At 39.0% G+C, this 24,091-nt stretch overlaps 1 long non-coding RNA gene across 1 annotated transcript in view; it reads left to right on the top strand.

The window, feature by feature from the left end:
* LOC140634666 (uncharacterized) overlaps nucleotides 1–24,091 on the top strand; it is a 174,115-nt gene that overhangs the window by 120,577 nt on the left and 29,447 nt on the right. Inside the window, exon 4 of the long non-coding RNA XR_012032067.1 lies at nucleotides 19,030–19,189. This is a non-coding gene — a long non-coding RNA (uncharacterized lncRNA). The remainder of the gene's footprint in view (nucleotides 1–19,029; nucleotides 19,190–24,091) is intronic.

The following is a 24,091-nucleotide window of genomic DNA, read 5'->3' as shown; positions in this document are numbered from 1 at the left end:
GAATACAGTTGGAAGACTTACACTATTAAATCTCAAGCCTTACTATAGGGTTATCACAAAAGAGTGTAAAATTGGCTCAAGGATAAACAAGTGGACTAGTAGAACATAAAGTCCAGAAATAGACTCACACATATATGGTAAACCAATTTTCAGGCAGGGTGACACTGCAATAGAATTTTTTTAATGTTTCTGGGCCAATATGGTATATGTTTAGTAGAAAATATTGAATTCTAGCTCATTCTATGTAAAAAAGTCAGTTCCAGATGAAGTATAGGCCTAAATACAAAAGTTAGAAATTCGACTTCATTAGTCATCAAGGAAATGCCAATTAAAACCATTAAGGCAATAGTAAATGCCAGAGAAAAAGTCAGCCTTCCTATGTACTACTAGAGGAGGGAGGGGGATATAAATTTGTACCACCTCTTAGGGAAAAATGGTAATATTGACTACACAGACCCTATTTGTCATTTTGTTTTGTAGTAAACTTTTTAAATAGTCACCAAGTAAGTTGCCATTTATTAAGTTAATTCCTAGATGTTTTATGATTTTATTGCACTCTAAATGAGATTTTCTTTTCCTTCTGATTGCATTTTCTAATTGGTTATTACTGCACTTTAGGTGAGCTTTATTTTCTCTGTTGGTCATGTGTGATTTTCAATTATATATTTAGGTAGAAACTCTTAGAATCTCAATTAGTATTAGTTTTATCTCTCTTTATTCCACACTTCTTTCTATCATTGCTTTGGCAAGGATCTCCTCTAACACGTATGAATAGTAGTGATAACAACCAAAATATCTTGTGCTTGACAATGATAAGATTTCTAATATTGTATTAAAAATCATGCATTTTGTTTTTGGCAACTAGTCTTTCAGGTTAGGGAAGTTTTCTTCTATTCCTAATTTTCTAAAATTTTATTAAGAATGAGTAATGAACTTTATAGAATCCTTTTTTGCATGCCGTTAGTAATTAACATTTTTTAGTATACATAATTTTATATGTTGTTTTATATATTTGCATGCCTTAATGTTGAAAATGTTTTTTCACTCTTATGTTATTCTTTATATATATTTCTGTATTCTACTTGGAAGTTATTCAACTGTGTGTGGGGGTGTGTTTTGTATCTGTGTTTATTTACCCTTCCCATGCTTCTGAATTTTTAAGAAAATATTTTATTTTATTTATTCATGAAAGACACAGAGAGGCAGAGATGTAGGCAGAGGGGGAGAAGCAGGATCCCTATGGGGAGCCTGATGTGGGACTGGATCCCAGGACACTGGGATCATGCCCTGAGCAGAAGGCAGATGCTCAACCACTGAGCCAACGAGGCATCCCTGAATTGTTTATTTTAGGATCAAGATAATGCTAGGTTTTAAAATTAGTTGGGAGGTTTCTCCTTTTTTTCTCTTCTCCATATCACAACTAGCTTTTTCTCATTGGTTTTAAAGATCTTACCCACAAAGTCATTTGGACTCATTCTTAGGACTGAATCTTCCTTTGGGGCACCTGGCTAGCTTAGTCATTGGAGCATGGGAGTCAATCTCAGGGTTGAAAATTGGAACTTCACATTGGGTGTAGAGAGTACTTAAAATCTTTTTTAAAAAAATTAAGAATATCTAATTGAATAAATTTTATTAAAAAAGTACATCTTGTCTGCCTTTGACTATCATTTTTAAAAGATTATTTGTAGGCTTATGAACTATTCTTGGGTCAATTATGTACTTTGGGAGGCAGTGACATTTTTCCTAGAATTTCAAATTGATATATGCATATTTTACATTAATTTGTCTTTTATATATATAGAGAGATTCCTATCTATATTACCTATATACTATTAATATGTTTTTTCTTTTCTTTTTTTTTTTTTTGAATAGATTTACCAAAGTTTATCTTCCTTTAAACAGTTTTGTTGTCTTTTCGATGATCTGGACTTTTGACTTAATCTGAGGGTTTTTTGTTTTTAATTATACAAGACACTCATGTTCTTTGTGCTTTCTAAAATGCGTGGTCCTTGTCTGTACACTTCCTCTTGGAACAGTTTCAATAAACTAGTTACCAGTGAGTGTTCTTCTATTTTCTAAATTTACCTTAAAATAGACTATGTTTAGGGCACCTGGGTGGCTCAGTGGTTGATCATCTGCCTTTGACTTAGATTGTGATCCCGGGGTCCTGAGATCGAGTCCCACATCCAGCTCCCCATGGGGAGCCTGCTTCTCCCTCTGCCTATGTCTCTGCCTCTCTCTCTGTATCTCTCAATGAGTCTGATATCTCTCATGAATAAGTAAAATCTTTTTTTTTTAAATAGACTCTGTTTAAAAATCTGTAAAAATGTAATTATGGCTGGAGTCCCTTTTCTTCAGTTAATGAGAGCATGAAGTCTAGTTCAATGATACTAGGTCAACTTTTTATTACTGGTAGATCTCTGCTATTTGCTGCTTCTCTCTACCCTTCAATAATTAAACAGACTTATCCAAATCTAATATTCTGTTGTTCACACAGATTGCCCCATCTTGGTTAGAATTACAATTACTTTGCTTTATGTCTTGTTTGACATTTTAAATATCAGAGACCTCAGGGCACCTGGGTGGTTCAGTCAGCTAAGCATTTGCCTTTGGCTTGGTCATGATCTTGGGGTCCTGGGATTGGAGCAGGTATTGGGCTTCCTGCTCAGCAGGGAGTCTGCTTCTCCCTCTTCCTCTGCCTCTCTGCCCTCCTGCTCATGCTTACTCATGAGCTCTATTTCAAATCTTAAAAAAAAATATCAGAGGCCTCATAAGATTCAGGACTACGAGTAATTTCTGTATGTCTGTAACAATAAAGCAAACATTTCAAGTGCTATTTGCTTGTCTTCTTGACCCAGTTCATCAAATTTGAATGGCTTTGAATAAATGAACTCTACAATATAAAATATTTTACTTAAATAATGCTCTCAACATGTTTGCTCATTCAACTCTCACTAGTAGTGAGGAAAATGAAAGTTGAAATACTTTTTGAAAAACAATTTTTTGAAAAGATTCACTCAGACATAAAGTTAAAGCATGCTATACATCAGTGCTCCTCTCCCCCCAATGCTCCCCACCACTGTGGCTTAAAGTGCCGCAAGTCACTGACTTAACAAAAAAATCCTATTAGTGGATTTACTTTCTTCGGAAATAAAGGTGATGTCCCTATAACTACCAGTAGCACCACTCAAATTGAGATGCACGCACACTTTTACTTCAACTAGAAATGAAGTTGCCATTTCTTTGATGGTTTCAAGTCTCAGAGCAAACATTGGTTGAAAGCTTGCAGTCATTCTGTTGCTCACTTCTGATTTACAGCTTTCGAGGACAGAGGGATTATTCTGTAACAAAGACAGATGGTTGGTTAAAAGAGTTATGCTAAATTGATAATTTTGCTTCTAGAGAGCATGTACAAAAAAAACTTTGCAAAAAGTTGTGTTGTGTACATGGGTGTTTAACCTTTCCTACCTCTCTTTCTCTGCTTTCATAGTCAATCCCACCTCAGGTCAATTTTGCAGAGATAAATTAGGCAGATTGGGCTGCTCATTTTCACCTGCTCTAAACAGACACAGTAGCTGTATGCCGCAAAAATAAGCTACCTTTTTCGCTTTTGTTCTCTTTGGGTCCCAGTGATTGCTAGAGTTGAGCTGATTTTAGTGGAATAGGGGGGAAAAAGCCACCCCCTGCTCTGCTTTGCAAACTGCCATTCATTTCAGGAAATAACTCTCTGCCTGTTGGCTGGAGATCCAGCTGCTTGTCATGTTAGACCATGTGGTGTCTACTGCTGAGTCCAGCTGTACAGCCAAGATCAGTGCCCTAAGGACTGAGCACAAAAATGCTGTGATCCCTGGCGGTGACAGGGTCTCTGCTAACAAGCCTCTAGACATTCAAGATGAAATGTCATCACCCCAGCACAGCTATCACAGAAGGATGAAACAAAGCATCTAAAGACCTTTAATGGTATCCGAGTCTGGGAAATAAGTGAGGCATCCCAGGTGTAGTTCCTCATTCTCTAGAGTTGATGTCAATTCTGTGAGCAATTGTGACCCCTTCTTTATCACCTTTATTCTCAATACTCAGAGATGAAAAGATAACTTATAATAACACATTTTCCCATGATGGAGCTTAAAACATTTTTAGATCTTACTGCTAGTTGTCTATTACGTAATAATTATTAAATGTCTATTCTGTGTAAGTCCCTCTACTAGAAGTTGAAGCAGACAAAGAAATTGGTAGTCAGAGTCTCCACCTTAATGGAGTAGCAGGTAAGGATCAGTAAATTTTTATTTTAGCCAAGCCTATACTGGCCTTAAAGCAGTGACAGGTGTTTTTATAAGAGGGAAATTTGAACACAGATGCAGCAGAAAGAAAACCATGTGCAGGTGGAGGTAGAGATTGGAATGAGGCATCTATAAGCCAAAGAGTGCTAAGGATCTCCAGCAACACAAGAAACTGGGAAAGAAACCTAGGACTGACTCTTCCTTTGGCTCCAGTAGGAACTGACCCTGTTGACATCTTGATTTTGGACCTCCAGAACTTTACTACCATAAGTTCCTCTTTTTCAGCACCCAGTTTGTGGTAATTTGTTACTGAAGCCCTAAGGAACCAATTCATTTTCTGTACAATTCTTGGGCTAGTTTATAAAATAGAAGCTTTCAAATTGAGTGTAGTCCAAAGAAGTTGAGCAAGATGCAGAATGCAGTAAATGGTCAATATGTAGCACTCGACTGTGATTTATTCCCTTAAAGCTCTATTAAGGTCATTCTGTTTTGTAACAAATAAGAGCCACAATCCCTTTCTGTGACCACTTCTACAAGTAGTGCCACCTGAAGAAAGTTTAAAAGCTGAGCACTGAAAAGGCCCATCTGTCAGAATACTTTTCTCTAGGTCTGTTCCTTTGTAAGAACAAGTAACACTCAAGCCCTAGCTTCTTTCTGGCTGTGGCAAAAACAAGTCATGTGTGCTATCAGTGATCTTCTGGCTTTGTCAAGGATGAAAGCACAGACACTAGAAAACGATATTATCCTGGCTATGGATATGGCTAAATTTTTACTGGATCCAGTATTTTTTGGCACTATATAGTGTGTGACCATAAGCACTGAGTGTGCTTTAAAAACATGCCAGGACTAATACATCCCAAGGGCTATCCGTCAAAATTGTTACTTTGGCCCCACACACCTCACCATTGTCCTCACTACCCTGAGTATTACTAGAACTCCTCTTCTGCAATTTTCTTCAGATCTGGTTAATGAACCACACCAGAGAATCAGCCTCATAAATTTATAGTCACACATAATTTTGACCATTAAGAATGTCATTGTGCTTGATGGATCTCACCCATCTCATCCATCAGAATTGACTTGGAATAACTTTTGACCAATTCCCCAAATAAAATCCACCATCCATGGAGAAATATTTGCCTCCAGTGAGCACATTGAAAAGAATGATAGCTTCTAAAAATTCTTTCAAAAGAATGCTTTGCACAGTGCCTTGCAGATGGTTGGCACCCAATAAATATTTGTGCAATTGCTTTAAGTGTACTGAGTGAGTTCTGAAGATAACACCAGGGGAGTAATTCCAGAAATAGTAAAACAGGTCTATAGCTTTCTAACATGAATTGTAGGAGGGAAATATTCAATTATATATTTAAATTGTTATCCATGTTAAAAATAAGCGGTATTGCCTTATTGCCATATTGATAGCAAGCATATCTTCCTAGCCATTAGGTGATACAGTTTTATGGGCTTTCTGAATTATAAGCACAGAGTACATGTACAGCTATACTTATGATTAAATTTTGCTTTTGTTTACTTTTTCTTTTCTTGGATGATAAATAGCATAGTCAGACATGATTTCACAAAAATTTTATTTTTTTGTTTCATTTTGTTGTCTGGCACCATCTGTTCATTTTCTTGTCAAACTATAACTGTGAATCCAGAGGTTACATTTGTAAAAGCAGCGGGAAAGCAGTTAGGCTGATACAAAGACTAGCACTGGGGGAACTAATGCACAGATTCCATGAATTGTTTCTTCACGCCAAGAACTCTGTTGGATAAGGTTCAGGGAGGAAAGAATGGATTATAACTGAGGGATTAGACAACAATTGTGACTGGCTTGTCAACAGAAAAAGTGACAAGATGTTAAAGTGTTTCAATGATTTAGTGTGTGATAATGTAGGTTTTCTCTTAGTAGACTTATTGCTTAACTTGACTTCTTGGCCAGTCCCTCTAACAGATGTGAAATGACAGATTGAAGCAAAGCCACTAATATATTTTTTAAAGAGCAAACATGAGATATTAGGTTTTAAAAGTGGCTCAAGTTACAGGAATGTAAGATGATGCAGCCACTTTGGAAAACAGTGTGGGAGGTCTTCAAAAGGTTAATCATAGTTACCATATGGCCCAGCAATTCCACTCCTAGATATGTATCCAAGAAAAATGAAAGCACATCCACATAAAAACTTGTACATGAATGCTCATAGCATCATTTATAATGCCAAAAAGGGGAAGCAACCTAAATATCTATCGACTGTGAATGGATAAAAAGTGACCTTCAAATACAATGGAATATTATTTGGTAATAAAAAATGAAGTATTGATACATGCTACAACGTGAATGCATCTTAAAAACATGCTAAAGGAAAACAATTCATAAAAGATTATAGGTGATTCCATTTATATGGAATGTCCAAAGTAAGCAAATCTGTAGGGACAGAAAACAAATTGGGGATTGCCTGAGACTGGGGAGAGAAGGGGAGTTTGGGGAGGGACTGCTAACTTGTACAGAGCTTCTTTATGGGATGATGAAAATCTTTGAAAGTTGATCTGGTGATGGTTGCACTACTCTTTGGGTATACTATAAATCATCAAATTGTACACTTTAAATGGGTAGACTGTATGATATATGAATCATATCTCAATAAGCTGTTAAACAATCATTTTGAAAGCCTCAAGCCTTGTGTTAAAAGGACTTTCTCCTTAGGTGCTATTACCTCTCACAGGTCAGAGATAAGGACTGAGATTGAACTTTCAGTATCTAAAAAACCCTCCAGCTTCTACTTCTTTCCCAGCAGGAAAACTGGGTTGAGTCGAATTTGGGGTAGAAATGTTTTAGCTACTTTGTCATCAGGTTTTTTGTTTCATTTTGCAGAGCATACCATGCTTACCATGAATCAATAGCTGTTTACATTTAATATCTTGCAAGCCAAACTAGCTCTTAGGAGACCATACTAGCTTCTGGTATTTTCATGCCCCCTCTCCCCCACCATGTCTCCAAAGTTAAGGCCATCACACTAAGGATTTCAGGAACATTCAGTCTTATATATATCCTGAAATTCTGGTCTTGCTATGGTTACTTTAGGAGGTCAAATATGACTGCTGTTCCTACTGTTGTTAAAGTCTCAGTTATTTGTCATTTATTTGCACCCAGAGCTTCCCTAATTTTGTGTGTATCCTCTCATTTGATGCTTACAATAGTACACTGCACAACGCCACAGAAAATGGACACAACGTCTGAGGCATCAGGTCAATGAGGCATTTCATTATCGTAGCGTGGGGTTCAGAGCCTTTCCAAGGTGACATAGCTGGTAAACAGTGAAGCAGAATGTAGCCTTTGGCCCACTGGACTCAGAAAATGTAGTAGGTGCGACTCTGGATTGAAAGTTAGTAGAGAAAGTTGGTTAGTATAGTGAAGGAGACCATGACAATATAACATAGACATCAAGCATCAGGGCTCTAGATGCAAATACTAGTTGTATCAGTTAATTTTGTGGACTCTGATCCATTAGTTATGCTCTTTGGCCTCACTTTTGTTGGCTGTAAGAGCCAAATGTTAATTTTATGTTTTTGAGGTTTTATTTTATTTTATTTTATTTTTTTATTTATTTTTTTTGTTTTTGAGGTTTTAAATGAGATAATCATTCCAAAGACATCAGTACAATGTCAGGTACACTCATCAGCTATCAACAAGTAGCAACTCTTAAGGTGTCTATGAGTTTAGGACTTTATAAGGCAATTATACTACTGATTTTGTCCACACTTTAGAAGCAACAGTCAAATGGCGGGACAATCCAATTATTCTGTTTTAGTGATAGAGTTGGATCTCTCTGTCATTGGTGGATTAGTGAAGAGTCAGTCATTGATATTTTACATGCCTAAATTAGCTACAAAACATCAGTGCATTGATCTCAAGTGTATGTGTACTTGTAAGTTCCCTGACCCTTGAGCATGGAGTACTGTGTTTAAGAATACATGAACTATGCTTTATGGAGCTGGAGGACTAGAGCTTATTTTGTCTATAGTTGTGAGCAGGCATGGAATGTTTAGTTATTCCAATTCCCCTGCACAAAACACTTGAATTTGAGAAAAAGAGAAAAACATATTTGAGAAACAACCTATATATGTACTTAAAAATATGTGTGTGTGTGTGTGTGTGTGTGTGTGTGTGTATATATCACCAAAAAAAAAAAAAAAAAAGAACCCAACAAAAACAAGTTGCAGAACAGGGTGATTTACATGATAAAATCAGAGTAAAGATGGCAGGGTCAGGGGAAAGGATGTGACTATGTCATTGTATCTTCTCACCTAATGCAAAATGATTCTGTGGATGAACAATAGCTACCCCTAGAGCAAATGAGAAGTAGGAGGATGTGAACAGCTAGAATGGGAGAAGGACTCTTCACTTTAGGCCATTTTGCACTTGTTGATTTATACTTGTGAATGTATTATTCCAAAAGTTAAACACAATTTTTAAAAATCTCTCCAATGACTTTGAGGTTAGGAAAAGTCAAGGATGCATACACAAATCACTTTCTAATAAACAGTAATTGCTGGACAGAGAAAAAAGGGCATGGTGAAATCATGGTTACACTTAAGGAAAAAATGCAAATGAAGAGACAGTTGTTTTCAATCTCCATATTTATAATTATGAACTAGAGAATAAAAAAATAGAGAACACAAGGAGAAATCCCAGGTGGTGGTGGCTAGCTAAGAAGGGGGAAAGATAGCTGAGCATCCAGACTCTGTTGCCAGGGAGAAGATCAAGACCTTGAGACCAGGTAAACAGGGACATTCTCAAGGAGAGTCAAGCTCAATTATATTTGCACTAACCATTTTAAACCACAGGATTATTTTCTCATAATTAACAAAGAGCTAAGAGTTCAAAAACACTTTGCTTTAACACACCATCTATGTTGTATAATGTAAGACATAAGGTATGGTTAAATATATGCATGAGATATTTAGTAAAACGTTGAGTTAGTACAAATATATCAAGGAAATTGACTGTTTTGCTTTGAAAAAAAAATAAGGCTTATCTGAAATTGGAAAAAACATTCAAAGCCGGAAAGACTGTATCATCTCCACATGCCCTGCAGTACAGCAAACCACTTTTCTATTATTGTATGGCTGATTTAAAGGTTGATTATTTACAAACGTAATTTAGAACAATTTCATTACTTGGATTCATCTGAGGGAGGAATAATCTGCAAATTTTAAGCTCCTTGAGGTCAAGATGATGTCTTATTTATCTTTTACTCCATTACATAATAGATCCTAAATAACATTTTTAAGAATGAATTGAGGATGACAAACTCAGCTATGCCTGTTTGTTTTTCAAATTAATTTAGGGCTAACAAACTAGGACTAGCTCTGCCTGAGTGAGCCAGGGGAGTGGAGGGGTGAGTGGGTTGATGTTATTTAGGATCCCATGAGGAACACTTTCCCCTTTTCCTTTCAGAAGGGAGATTAATCCAAGGATAATAAACCATCCAGTCTGAGACATCTTGTGTTATAGAGTGAATTTAAAAAAAAAAAAAAAAAAGAGGAGGCAGCAGAGTTTTACGTTGACTTGAGTTTCCTCCCCAGACTGTCAGATTACTTGCATGTACAGGAAGGAAAAGAAGTGAATCACTGAATGGTTTGAGCACTCAGGCTCCTCTGCCTTTAGAGATTGCTTTTCAGATAAAAGAGAATATTGCACAGCAAACAAAGAATGTGAATGTAAGTCATAGCTCTGCTCCTTCCAACTGCTGTGGGCCTTGGACAATTCATTTTACTTTTAGTAAAAAAAAAGCTTTAGTTTTCCCCATTGGTAAAATGGGGAGAGGGGGAGGGCAGATGTGACATGGCTGATTTTGACAACCCAGACCACTAACACCCTTTGTAGATTCTAAAAAATATATTTAGGATATTACATCAGACTACTGAATACCTTCTTATTTTTAATCCCCACACTGTGATGGTTTATCCATGGATTTTTGTCAATTCATACCACATGGGTTTAACTAGATGGCTTTGCCCTATCTAGAATTTGGCAAATCATGTTGTTCTGAGTTACACGCTGGGTATGCCTCCCCTAGGCTCTGGTCCACTTGACCCCTACCTCTGCGGTGTCAGCCTCAAACTTCCCAAACTTCTTGACAACCTTTTGCTCTCTGGTTTAGTGTTTTCTACTGAATTAACAACTCAACTTTGGTACTGCAACAAGACAATTTCTAGCTCTAAAATTTTACGATTCTTAGTGAAATGGCTCCTTGTGAAAGGAAATATTTTTTAAGTCTCTTTATTCAGAAATAAATGCACTTATCCCTAAAATTATACTGAACACAATCAAATTTTTAGTGATTCAGAGGCATCCGGGATCTTTCAGTGACTTATAGTCATTATTATGCATATCAATTTTCATTGTACGCCAGCATGAAGGCATTTTGATTATTGGAGTTTACTGCAAATTGGCCTACATCCCTGTTATAAATGGATCCCACTGTTGTTAGCTAGCATTTTATATAGCCTTTGTATACTTAGGACTGTTCTGGGAAAAAAAAGAACTATTCCATACTGTCTGTTCTTGCCTTGAATTTTTGTACTGACTCTTTTATCAATTCCTATAGACAGTTCACCTCTTATTTTTTAATTGCTTATGTATGCTCGTATAGTTTTTGCTAATTTCATCTCTACACTCAGATTTTTTCTTCATCATTTAGTTAATATTCATCTATTTTAATCTACTGATATCCATGGAGTAAGCCAAATGAATTGAGAACATGACACATAGGAGTGCACATGCATTTCTTAATCATGCAGAGAGTAAATTAAATATTGTCTCTCTAGACTTTTATACTCTGTACATTTAATAAAAAAAATAGATGTTCTCAGTTTATTTGAAACAAACTATAAATATACACATTATGAGACAATGATGGCTCTAGATGTAAGTAGAGGAGAGTCACTTTATTGTGTTAAAAGACAATAGAAATTTTACCTTTCCCCAAACATCTTCCCTACAAATCTATCAGATGCCAGGTGTTCCCACCCTAGACCTACTTGCTTTGTTAAAGTACTATACTCAAAACATCTCTATTTTATGCAGACTCACTCCTTAGGGAATAGGGCACATTTACATATAACCCAAATGAACACATTTTTGCAAATATTTTTTGCCAGGTTAGTTAGCTACCTCCTAAGTGAGAGGGCAGGTTAAGTCTGAAGGAAAAGTAAAGAAGATGGAAGACCAGTATACCCTGAGGTGAAATTAGAGAGAAAAGACACAGGGAGCTATTTAAATTATGAAATACAGAGTAACAAAAGTTGCTCGTCATAGTTTTACTCAGGCTGTAGGATAGTTGTTTGGGTTTTATGCAAGAAACAGAAACAGAAGATTGGACTGAAAAATTGGTGCATATGATGATAGTCTGGGGATGAGGAAATGAAGCAGTGGGCTGTGCCAACAGGTCAAGGCGAGCTGGAGTCCAAGGAGAGGCTTAGAATGCAGAATGATCACAAGTAAACCAATGGAAGGGGACAGCAGAGAGATCTGGCTTGTGAAGTTTCACACCTTTATTGGTGGCAGGGTTCGGCCGCTGACTTGCTGGGGGCTGCCCAGCTAGGGGACTGGGGCAGGGTGCCCGGGCTTCACCTGGCAGACAGTGACAGAGACTTCCAAGGCCATGCATAGGGCTGTAGCTACCCCAGCTAGAATGTCTGGGTGCACATCACACTGCAACCCCGGAAACATCATTCCACACGCAAACTATCTAAATTTTTCTAAGCCCCGTCCAATCACTTGGGCATCTAAGCCCCGCTCCTTGGATTAGCTCTCTTCTTTGCAAACAACGTGCCTCATTAAGATCCTTACGGGAACTGCCGGGAGGACTTGCGAGCCTCCCCTTTTGGAGGTCTTAGCAAACACAGCTTAAAGTGGCATTTTCATACCCACACTCCAGCCGTCCTTTCTGCTGATGGAAACTTTTGTGGCAGCGTGCAAATAGCTCCGCAAGTGATTTCAGGGTGGATGTGAAATGTCTGCCGCGCTGCCACAGGGGGATTTCTCTCCGTGTCAGTCCCCACGAACATCAAGCGGTGCCTAGTGGCAGCCAGGCTGGCTCTCGCCGCGTCCCCCGTTTGTGCTGATGCTCCGATAGGGTTTTGGTGTCAGCGTCTGGATCGCGCAAGGATAACGGGGGAGCTATCTGATCCGTCACCTTCTCCTGGGTTCCTGAAAGGGCAAGCAGCAATTTTGGTTTGGCGAGTGGAGGATGTGGAGCATTTGGTGAGAGAGAGCCCTTGGCTAGGGGAGAAATTGCAGGGAGCTTATCCTGTGTCCCAGCTGGCTCACGTGGGTAGACTTCAGAGTGAGTGCGCTTTGGGAGAAGGAGGGCGCAGCCCAGAATAAAATCACATCCTGGGGCAGAAAGAGGAGAGACAAAACCTTATGAGAAGGATACCGAATTAAGAAAGATACATGATGGGCAGCCCGGGTGGCTCAGCGGTTTAGCGCCGCCTTCAGCCCTGGGTGTGATCCTGGAGACCCGGGATCGAGTCCCATGTCGGGCTCCCTGCATGGGGCCTGCTTCTCCCTCTGCCTGTGTCTCTGCCTCTCTCTCTCTCTCTCTCTCTCTCTCTCTCTCTATATATATATATATATATATATATATATATATAGAATAAATAAATAAATCTTTAAAAAAAAGATACATGGAAAAGATTCCGAATACATACTTCAATATAAAGTACAACCTTAGTGGCAATTTAAGTGCGACCGTGTTGCCTCCAGAATACATTTCAAGTTAGTGGTGGGTTGCACTGATTTTTACAAATAGTTTTAGTTCTCAAGAAAGTGGTAGCCAAAATGAATTTGGAAAGCCAGAGTGGGATATTTGCCGCCACTGGATATTTGCTAAACCCATTTCTTGCCGCCAATGGATATTTGCTAAACCCATTTCTTGCTTTCTTTCCTGAGCTCTATCTACCTTAGTTGCATTTCTCTGGTTCCCACATGTTGCCATGTGACTGACTTGTAGTAAATGAAATAGAAACATAGTAACAGGTGCCACCCTACCAGGCAAGCGCCCAGCTACCTCCATCAAGAGATGCTCAATGCTTTTGCTTCTTCTGATTGGCTGGAAAAGGGGTCATTTTCCATCGTTTCTCCAGCCTTGGAAGCCACAATTTGAAAGGTGACGCCCATCTCTGGGGATCATCACCTGGAATAGAGGTGCCCACTAATTAGGAATCCCCAGTTTGGGCTTTGTGTAAACAAGAAATGAGTTTTTACTGGGTTTGAACCTTTATGCATTTTGGTTTGTTCCAGCAGTTTAACAAATCCAGCCTTAACTAATGCAAATAATCCTCAAAACTTTTCATGTGGAAGGTCACTCATTTTTCTTCCAGTTTTGGCTCTATCAGAGCTAACCACAGACACTAAATCTTGGATAACATACAGCTACACCATCATGGTGCCAAATAAGATTTGACCAAATAAGAAGACACTAAGAACATATCAATGAAATATTTTTCTTTGCTGACATATGCAAACTGACTTGAGTTCATAATGAATTGCATCTAAGGCTATGAATCTCTAGGCTACAGTGATGTGAACATTTGGTAACCATCTATATAATGCCAGTAAGTTTTTTTAGGACTCTGCATCTCTCAGGGGAATGTACCTTATTCCTTAACATGGAGCTCCATAAGAATGAGGGAAAAAATTGCTTTTGAAATAGTTCTATTAATCCAGACTTGTTCTTAACATATTGTAGAGGGAAGCTCCTTCTGGTGTCCAGCTGCTCTGGCTTCTGCCAGCTTGCAATCTTAGCCACTCAGGTGATACATATAGGGCGGACAGTGCTTCCCTTGGAAATCTGTGCTAGGAGGCAAGTGACTGTATTTGAACACTTCACAGAGACAATGGAGAATCATCTCTACAGTGGCCATATATACTTTGGTACATTGGAAAAAACAAGAAATGGGCTTGGCAAGCAAGGGCCCATGGAAACAATGTTTGAAATGATGGCTGGAACAAGGAAATCCTGAGAAGAGCCAGTGGCCACCTCAGAAACTCAAAGTAAGCGAAGAAGTGAAGAATTGAGGGAAAGGATTTTCCATGAAGGTTCTTGTCTAGCTTTAGACAAGAGCACAGACTGTTAGGCCCGTGATGAAACATCCAAGATTTGGGGCCCAGAAAGTAAACTTCCGGTGGGGGGGCGGGGCGGGGGGCGGGGGGAGATGTGGCTGTGGTGTCATGATCCTTGACTCCTAAGCAAGTGGCTTTCTCTTATCTTCATAGTCAAGGAGATCTCATAGAGTTAGGACCATTCTCCCTTTCAGTGCTTTGTCTGTAGTCTGGCTTCAAAAATCTTGGCTCCTCAAAGTACCATTAAAGCATGGCAATGTTCCATATATTAAAAAAAAAAAAGCCGATACCAACTCAAAGGAAGAAAGCATAAAAATTAAGAATGGAAACAAGCATCTCCATACATTCCTGATGCCATAAAAAATGCAGAGTACCTGCAGACTCGAATGTACTGGGCTTTTCTGGTTTTGTGCCCTGAGATAATTGGCCCAAGGGCTGTTCCCTTGGAAGATGTGTTCACCTTTTGAGACTTTCAGACCCCACAGGACACTACCCACTCATCTATGGCTTTCACAGGCAGGTGAAGAGAAAGGGCCCACTTAAACATGCTTATGGAAAGCCCTTTCTCATTTGTAGAGGCTTCTTTATTCTAAGTGTAAATTGCAAGACTGTTTACTAATTTTCATGAGTTCCTATGCATTGAGTCACTTAAAAATGATTAACTTCCTAACTTTTTAAAAAAAAAATCAGAACCTATGTTCCAGGAAAAAAATATATCTCAGTTATGAAATGTTGGCTAAAGTTTCCATTGTAGACCAGGATGTGATCATTTTTTTCACAAATATTTCTTTGATATATATATAAACATATAATTTCTATTTGATGGATATTATATGCATTGAGCTTATCAACTAAATAATTCTATTCCTTTATGTCAATGACTTACTTTGTTTTCTATTTCTTTATTGAACCTTTAAGTTCCTATTTGCTAAGATTCAGCAATGCGTTATGTGCTTCCACTAAAACAAAAATATTTTGGTTCTCTTATTAGATTGGGGGTCACATCCTTACCCATTTATTTCCTCTGTCTATTTTCTATCACTGGGACCTTGGGGCATGGGCTTCCACATTATCATGTTTGTTGACACTCCACCCCACTCAAGTGTCCCCTACTGCCAAGGCCACCCCTACCCAGGCTCAGGATTTAGGGGAAGAAACACTTTGTAAAAAGATTTTATTTATTTATTTATTTGGGGGTGGGCAGAAGGAGGAGAGAGAAGATCTCAAGCAGAGTCTGCACTGAGCACAGAGCCCCATATGGGCTCTATCTCAGGACATTGAGATTGTGACCTGAGCTGAAATCAAGAGTTGGATGCTTAACCCACTGAGACACCTCCTCCCTGAAAATCATTCGGGCTGGTGTTGCTCTTTCTCTCATCCAGCCAATCTCTCTCCAGAATACTCATTTTGATCCACCACCATCCAGAGCTTACTTCTGGCCCCAAATGAGAGGGTTCTGGCTCAGTTCTCTCCACTTAGACTTTAGAGGAGCTGAAGGCCCCACTTATAAACTCTAGGTCTCTCTCAGAGACACATATTCAGAAGTTATCCTGATGATGGAGGGCAGAGGGTCACATTTATTCTGACTTTCCTCAGTTCCACTTTCTGCCTTAGTGCTGCACCCTTCCTTTGGAAAGACTCTACCATTTGATAACCTTACCATCTACAGCACTGGAATTATGCCCTGTTATTAGCATGATGGTTATCCTGGATGAGGAATGGATCATTTCACTCTTCTTCTCTTCAGGCTTCTACCCTGCCATCATTCAGAGTATCTTTTACAGACAGTTCTTTAAGTCATAAAGGCAAATATCTCACCTTAATGGAACTTACTAAGAAAAAACTTTATAGTGATGACTGTGGCTTTTCAGGGTCTTCTGAATATGTAGTCCATCGGTAAGCTTAAATTTCTCTTTGTTCTAATAAGAAAACAGCGATTCTCTGGGCAGAGGGTTACTGAAATTGTTCTCAGCTTTATGTGTGTGTGTGTGTGTGTGTGTGTGTGTGTGTATGAGCATGCATGTGTGTGTGTATGTGTGTATGCTTAAAACAGTACAGAACCTCTTTGCTTATGTCATGCAGGGATGAAAAATTCTTTTCCTGATCATAATATTACTCCAGAATGTCATTTGATAATACAGAAAGTTCATAAGCCATTAGGATAATGATTCCTAACATTACTTGTCAGTAAAATATGGAAATCATTTCTTGTTACCCATTTGTACTAATTTTATCTTACATTTATTTAGTCAGCAGCAAAGACATTCAGAGGTGATTGTTTCTCACTGATTAATTCTCAGATCTAACAGATCACCAGATGATATACAGTAATATTTTCTTAACAGTGCACTTTTGCAGAAATAAAGATTTACCTTAGCTGATTCATTGAGGTGGTCTCATAAATGTGAGAGAAATGGCCCCACATTTTGCCACTGGCCTGTTCATGCTTATCCTTGGAAACTCAGAGACATGGCCAGAGTGTCCTATGAATAAAGGAAGCTTCGGTGAGTGTCCCTTATAACTTACTCACTCACTCACTTCCCATGGTGCTCTTCTCCTGACCCTGCCTCTGGTCCCTTTCACTATTCACTCTGGGCTCAGAATTTAGCTATGACTCCAGATGCCCCCACAGTAGTATCTGAATCACTGCCCAGTGTCTTAGGTTGCAGATCCCCCATCATCCTTTCTCCTGAGTATCTAGTCAATTAGGTCAGTCCCTCTGCCTCATTTACTCACAGTTCTTCTAGCCAGATATTGTAAACTAATTTGAGTTGATAGATGGTGGTTTCTGCAAAGTGTCACCCTTCTCAATAGTATTTGCATTTTGATGAGCTTCAGCAGAGCAAATCCTGGGATTATGGTAAGCATTAGTGACTGGTGTGAATGTTTGTGTGTGGAGAAGCAGACAATGAAGGGAAGGAGACAGGAATTTAGAGTGTCTTTTACAAATCTCTCAATCTCTACATTTATTTCCTTCTTGAAAAGCTTAGACTTTCCCATTGGTGGTGTTTTCAGGCACTAAAAATTTCATCATCTTAATGGGGTGTTTTTTTCCTTTGGTGATGATAACAGTAATAATAATTGCACCATAATGATTTTTAACGTTACACAGTTCTTAAGCATCATTATCTCATTTTATTTACTTTGTCCACATAGCAACAGCAAAAGATGAAAATCTACCCCAGTGCTGATAGTTGAAAGGTTTTTGAGATGGGAGCCCATGAATAAGAATGCAACCCTATTCACTCACAAATATAAAGAAACTTTTTTTTTTTATCTTGATAGAGGAAAAAAAGCAATATTAAAAACTGGCGCACTGCAGGGACTCTCATCTACTTTATAAAAGCTATAACTTCCTACTCAAGGCTGACCTCTACATAACCACACTTAGCCATGCAAAGAAGGCACTTTCCCTTTTCCCAGGAGAAAAGGTGCAGTTTTAAAAATAGAGAGATGATAGACAATGGGAGAAAAATCACACAGTCATCCTTTTCTGTCTTCTCTTTTTCTCTAACAGTATAAATGTCGGAAAAAGAAAAAAAAAGAACCCAAACTTTTACAAGGAAGAATTCACAATTCTCAGGCAAACATCTCCAGTAAGACAGACACTCTGTCTCATTGTAAGCAAGAGTGGCACCCTTAGGAGATAAGAATTGGATAGGATTATGCAGAAGATGGAAGGCCAGGAGAGGAGCATTTAAACATATTAGGTAATCCTAAACCCATGTCATTAGGATCAAGATCAGGCTCTGTTTCTTAAGCAGAGAAAGGACCTGCTTTGGTGGATCCCAAGTGGCAAGCCACAGTGCTGTGACATTGATCCCATACATAACACTTTAGATGCCTTTCCCAGAAGACAGGCAGACAACCTATCTGTAAGTAGATAAGGGGATATTTAGCATGTTTTTTTCCTAACTCTTACAAGGGACAAAGCTAAGTATTTACTTACCTTAATGCTCGGCTGGAGTAAATATGCTTAATACATAATTATAACACTAAACTGTCAATTAAACATGACAAAGATTTCTCGGTTGGAATTGTGTTGGAACACAAGGTAATCCCAACTGTCACTGAGCAACCGTGTGAAACTTGCCTTCCAAACAAGGTTTTCCCTCCAACGTCTCTCATGTGTTACAGTGAAATTCCAAGGGGCTTTATCAGTTAATTGGAAGGCAAATACTGACAGTAGCTTCGTGCACAATACTTAAAATTTAACTGTAATAACACCAAAGCAAAAAAAAAAAAAAATGTTTGTTGAAATTGAGTTCAGAGTGAAATGTGACTATGACTCATTCCTGATGGACCATAAGGAAAAATGTCACATGGAGGAAAACAGAATAACTGAAATTGTCCCCTAGAGGCTTCCCGGTAAAAGTCCATTGACCCCTGAGATGGCTCGACCTTGGTAGGGAAATGATATTTTGAAGTAAATAGCTGTTGACCTCTCTGAATTCTCTTCTGTGAAAGTCTGCCCGTTAGCTCTGCTCTTAGTGTCCAGGGATTTGTTTTGTATTAAAGCATTGATGGGATTGGCTAAAATGAAGGATAAATACAGAGATGTTTGAACATTGCCTGTCCATTCTTGATATTCATGGAATAATCTTTTTTTTTTCCTATCAGGGAAGGATGTCGAGAGAATTAATGACCTATATTTTGGAGTCTCTCAGAGCTGTGTAAACAAAAAGAAGTGGCAATAATTGAAGAGGGCAGAAGGAAATGGATTCTGGTACAGAAATCAACGAACCAAAGACTTCAGCTGGAGCCCAAATCCACACACACGGTAATGAGAACAGCAGCAATTTCTCTCTGCAGCCCTGGTTCACACACTGTAAACCCAATAAGCAAGAGGAGCCAAAGCTTCAAGACCCATAGCAAAAGTGCAGACAACAGCAGTTTTGTGCATTGGGAAAGGCACTTTCATTTGAGTCAAAATGTCTGGCCCACAGCCCCTCATAACTAGCACTAGTCTGAGGAATGCGTAGCAGCTGGGCTGGGCTGGGCCCTCAGTATTTGAGAATCCCCAGGGTCAGTGAAGCATCTTTCAGACACTGCATTCATTATTATTCCTGGTAGGAAGATAGGAGACATAAGATATATGTTTTACATTCCATGGATAAAAAACCAACAAAACAAGAAACAGGTCTTGAGAAAATAAGTAGGCTTTCCTAGGTGAGGCAGAAACAATGGTATAGAGTTAAGGCCCAACTATAAAAACAGTTTTCGTTGATTGTGGCAAAATGATGGAACATGATGAAGCTTACTAATGTGTACTTAAGGCTAACTACTTTGACATTAAAAATCAAACCACCCAGGCAAAACAAGGAAGGACCACCAAACGGTCACTGAAGGCCCTGGCCATTCTGTATCTTAAAAATAATTTTATATTCAAAATATTAATGTACCAATTTGCCATTCATGTGAAATATTAGGCAGCAAAAGTGAGTAAGTGCTAAAGTGACCAGATTGTAAGAACTGGTTTCTGATGGCAACTTGTCTCCTTTTTCAACATGGGTAGGAGGTCCATTTGTGCCAACCAGCCTCTGCCTCTAACTTCAGGCAAAAGTGATGCATTCCTCCCTGAATTCTAAGGCACTTACATTCTTTGAATAGAAGTGTTTTTGTTTTTGTTTTAAATACTGCCTATAGTATGATTTTGGTTTTGTATTTTATTTTTTGGTTGAACAATAGGTTTCTTAAAGGTAATCCTTGGCTCATATTCATGCTGGAGTCCTTATCCTACCACTCAAAGGCCTTGCATGTTGTTAGGACTCAATAAATGTGTGTTGAGAGAATGAATGAATGAATTAATTAATTAATATGTATCTAAAGAATATTCCCCCAAAATTTATACAATGAAATTCCTATCAAATGACAAAGAAATCACAATATAATTACAAAGAAAATGCAAAACCAGTTGATAGGCCTTCCAGTGTTCTCACATGGCATTCAGAATAGATTGTAGAAAAAATATGTACCTAGTACTGTGTGTTTTAATTTTATTTTTTCGTTTAAAGGCAAATAAAAGTCTATTTACACAAGTAGCTCATTCCAGATTCTGTTACTGGAAGGTTCTTGTGCTCATCATGAGAAAGAATTCAAGGACAGAAGTACAGTGAGTCACACAGCCTGGTTTTATTAGAGTGGGAATATGCTCTCAAGGTGGGAGAATGGGCAGGCCAGGGAAGGCAACTGCATCAGGGATTAGGAGGTAGGGGTTGTTAGGTTTGTTTTTCTTCTATGCTCGTATGAGTTTGGGGACATAGCTAAGGTAGTCTTTGGCTGAGGTTGTCTCCAGTCATCTGAGGGTCTTCTACAGAACAGGAAGGGGAGATTTTAGCCCTGTATAGTCCTTAGCAGAATTGTCATGGCAGCCATCCCTTGCAAGGGAGGTCAAAGCCACAATGCAAATGAGCTTTCTGGGGCTGAGCCAGGTCATTTTCTACCCCATCATAGTTATAATTGCAGCTCTGGTGTAACCACAGGGCAGGATACACCTGTACCTGTGTCACTTCCCAAATGTCCTCCCTGCCTGCCCAACAGTTCCATAATCATGTGTAGACTCCTCACACTGAGCCCTATAGCTGCCAGGTAAAATATAGTATGTCCAGCTCAATTTAAATTTGAGAGAAACAATATATAATTTCTTAATATAATTTTTTAGTCAAAGAATGCCCCAAATATTGCACAGGCAACACAGATTAAAAGCATTTGTACTAAAAATTATGTATTATTTATCTGAAATCTAAGCTTATCTATACTAGAAAATGATTCATCATTTTTCCAAAATTCAGATTCAACTGTCTATTCTGTATTTCTGTTTGCTTAATCTGGCAACCCTAGTAGTGAGTAAAATCAAAGAGGAACCAAAGATTTTGCCTATGTCACAGTCCAGCAATGTGAAACTCCTTGCTTGCTAACATCTGATCAGATATTTAAATTTGCTTAATGTATGATTTTCCTGAGGAAGGCTACATGAGACTCACATTTCTGAGCGTGGTCCTTCTTCCAGGCTGTACCAATGTGGTCAGATCTTGAAGCAGAAGTGAGTTTGCCATGGCTTTCGTAGAACCCTTGAGAAGAATGGTGAAGCTAGCTCTAAGATAACCATGCCATTTTACCTCATTGCCCTTTTCTTTCCATAGATCTTTATAGGAAGTTATTTTAAATGGGTAAGATGAGGGACGCCTGGGTGGCTCAGTGGTTGAGCATCTGCCTTCAGCTGAGGACATGGTTCAGGAGTCCTGGGATCCAGTCCCTCATGGGGCTCCCCGCAGGGAGCCTGCTTCTCCCTCTACCTATGTCTCTGCCTCTCTCTCTGTATCTCTAATGAATAAATTAATACAGTGTCAAAAAAATAAAAATAAATAAATGGATCAGATGAGAAGGAACCAGACATTTCAACTGAATAAGATTTCTTTTCTTCTTCTTTTTTTTTTTTTTTTTTTTTTGTCTAAGTGAAGTCCTCAGTTTTTCATAACCTGGGAGCAATAGGCAGACCTTTTCTCAGCCTTTTAGAAGGGACAGGTTTGGGAGGCCATCTCTGTAGGAAGGAGAAGAGAGTGATCGAGCAAAAACCCTGGCAGCTAAGAGAGAAGGCGCTACAGGAGTGGAGCTTACCACCAGCAAGCCTTATCCAGGGTACCACTGAGCTTGGTAGCTGTGTGACTTTTAGCAAACACCCCAGTTCTCTTAGCTTCAGTTTCATCACTTGTAAAATGATAAAAATAGCTTTATCCTTCAGGATATCTGCGGATATTAAATAAGCTTGTCTTTTCCCTGGCATATGGTAAGCACTCTGTAGATGGTGTGGATGATTATTTCTGTGGTTCTTTATTTTGCTGGTTTGTGTTTGTTTTTTTACCTGTGTCTGGATGGACAAATATCTCCTGGCGATGGTCAGCTTCCATTTCTCCAGGTTGAAGTGAATTATGCATACGTTGGCTTCAGTGAATTTCAGTGGTTAAATGCCTTTTACTTCATCATTTTGTAATATCACAACACCCAGTTTTTATCTGCAGCCTGACTCCAAAAGTGAAAGCACACATGTCATCAAACAGTCCCAGTCGTGGTCCCTGGGGTTGGAGGAGGAAATAAGGGCAAAGCCAAAACAGAGATTACAAATTCAAACAAACAAAAAAAGGTGTGTGTGTGTGGAGGGGGGGGGATGCTTCCAATTTTAGAGAAAAGATCATTTGATTTCTAGAAGTTACAGGCATCAAAAGATAACCATTTGTACGACAAAGTCGAACGTTCCCTTCCTTCTCTCACTTGTCAAGAGTGCTGTGAAGTCTAGTTGAAAACGAATGCTCACTGGCTCATCTCTTCCTTAGAGAAGATGAATAGCAAATCTGCATTCGTGCAGACGAGGACACCGTGGGCCACTCCACAGTACGTTTCTAGGCTATCTTTCGAATTTTTGCCAATAGACTCTTGAGTAAACAGTGCAGGTGGAGAAGTTTCATCCTTTACTCTTTTCTACATTTTTTTTTCATTCTTATTCCCTTCTGCTCCTTCTTCCTTTCTTTTTCTTTCTGGTTCATAATAGATGCACCTTCTAATCACTGCCTTTTCAGATCATCAAAATGACTCCCTTGGCCTCTGGTAGAGGATTCATTTGAGCAAAGCACTAAGGATTCTTTGTTTGCTAGATTCCTTTGCTCATTAGGGTTCAATGGAGCCTTTGCCAACAGACAATAGGCTTGATCTGTGGCCTTTCTGCTTGGCTTAACTGCTCCTAAAATGCTAACACTGAAAGGCACTGGATAAGATTCCTATTACCAAAACCCAAATCAGTGACAAAAGAATCAGCAATAAGGGTTGCACAAACCAGGGAGATTTTCTGCCATGAAGCTATTGATTGTCCTCCTCTACGTAATCTTTCTACAGACAAACAGATGGCCCTGCCTACCCACTGCACTGCCTACTTATATTATTGTGAACCAAAAGATGGTCTGGATGTTGTCTCCCTGAGAGTGATGATCTTAAAGCCTGCTCTCTCCTTACTGACTCTAATGATTCTCTAACGGCGTTGCTTTCATTACGCTCCTTTTGTTCTGCCACTGAGAAATGAATTTAAACAACAGTTATTCAAGAGCCTTGGCATTTATCGATTGGATAAACACCAGCCTGAGATTTGGTTGTGTTTCTTCTAAGTCGGCCAGCTCCCATTTTCCACTTAGCAGCCAGGCCAGTTTGCCTCCCAACTCCTGGAGGGTGATTTTACAGTTCTGGTCCTGCTTTGTAAAGGCAGGCAGGGAAGGGGCTGCAGAAACTTGCCTGGCATAATCCTAAATCTCCCTGTGGCACAGTCCTGAAGGCATCTCCGGACCCCTATGGGGTCTGTGTAGGGATACATGAGACAATGAAATTAAGAAGACTCTGCTTTTCAGGGGATTGTGGGCAGGTCCACTCAAATAGTGAACCAACACAATTAAGATCCATTGGAATTTATGGTTGAACAATACAAGAACTATGACATTTCATAGGTCAAGTGTAACAAATGTTGGCATTTAATGGGATTTTTGATTAGGTTTCTGTCTACCGTTTTAAAGGAATCCGTCAATTCGGATGAAAGAGATTGTGCGTTTTTACCACATAGAGGTAAAAGCACCAGCTGAAACTGCTCTAGAATGGTAGTTCTCAACATTCACTGCAGATGAGAGATGTCTGAGATTTTATAAAA

Source organism: Canis lupus, chromosome 6 (genome assembly GCF_048164855.1).
Source record: "Canis lupus baileyi chromosome 6, mCanLup2.hap1, whole genome shotgun sequence".
In the NCBI taxonomy this organism is placed as follows: domain Eukaryota; kingdom Metazoa; phylum Chordata; class Mammalia; order Carnivora; family Canidae; genus Canis; species Canis lupus.
The sequence above is the reverse complement of the archived record's forward strand: the minus strand, read 5'-3'. Positions and strand labels throughout refer to the sequence as shown.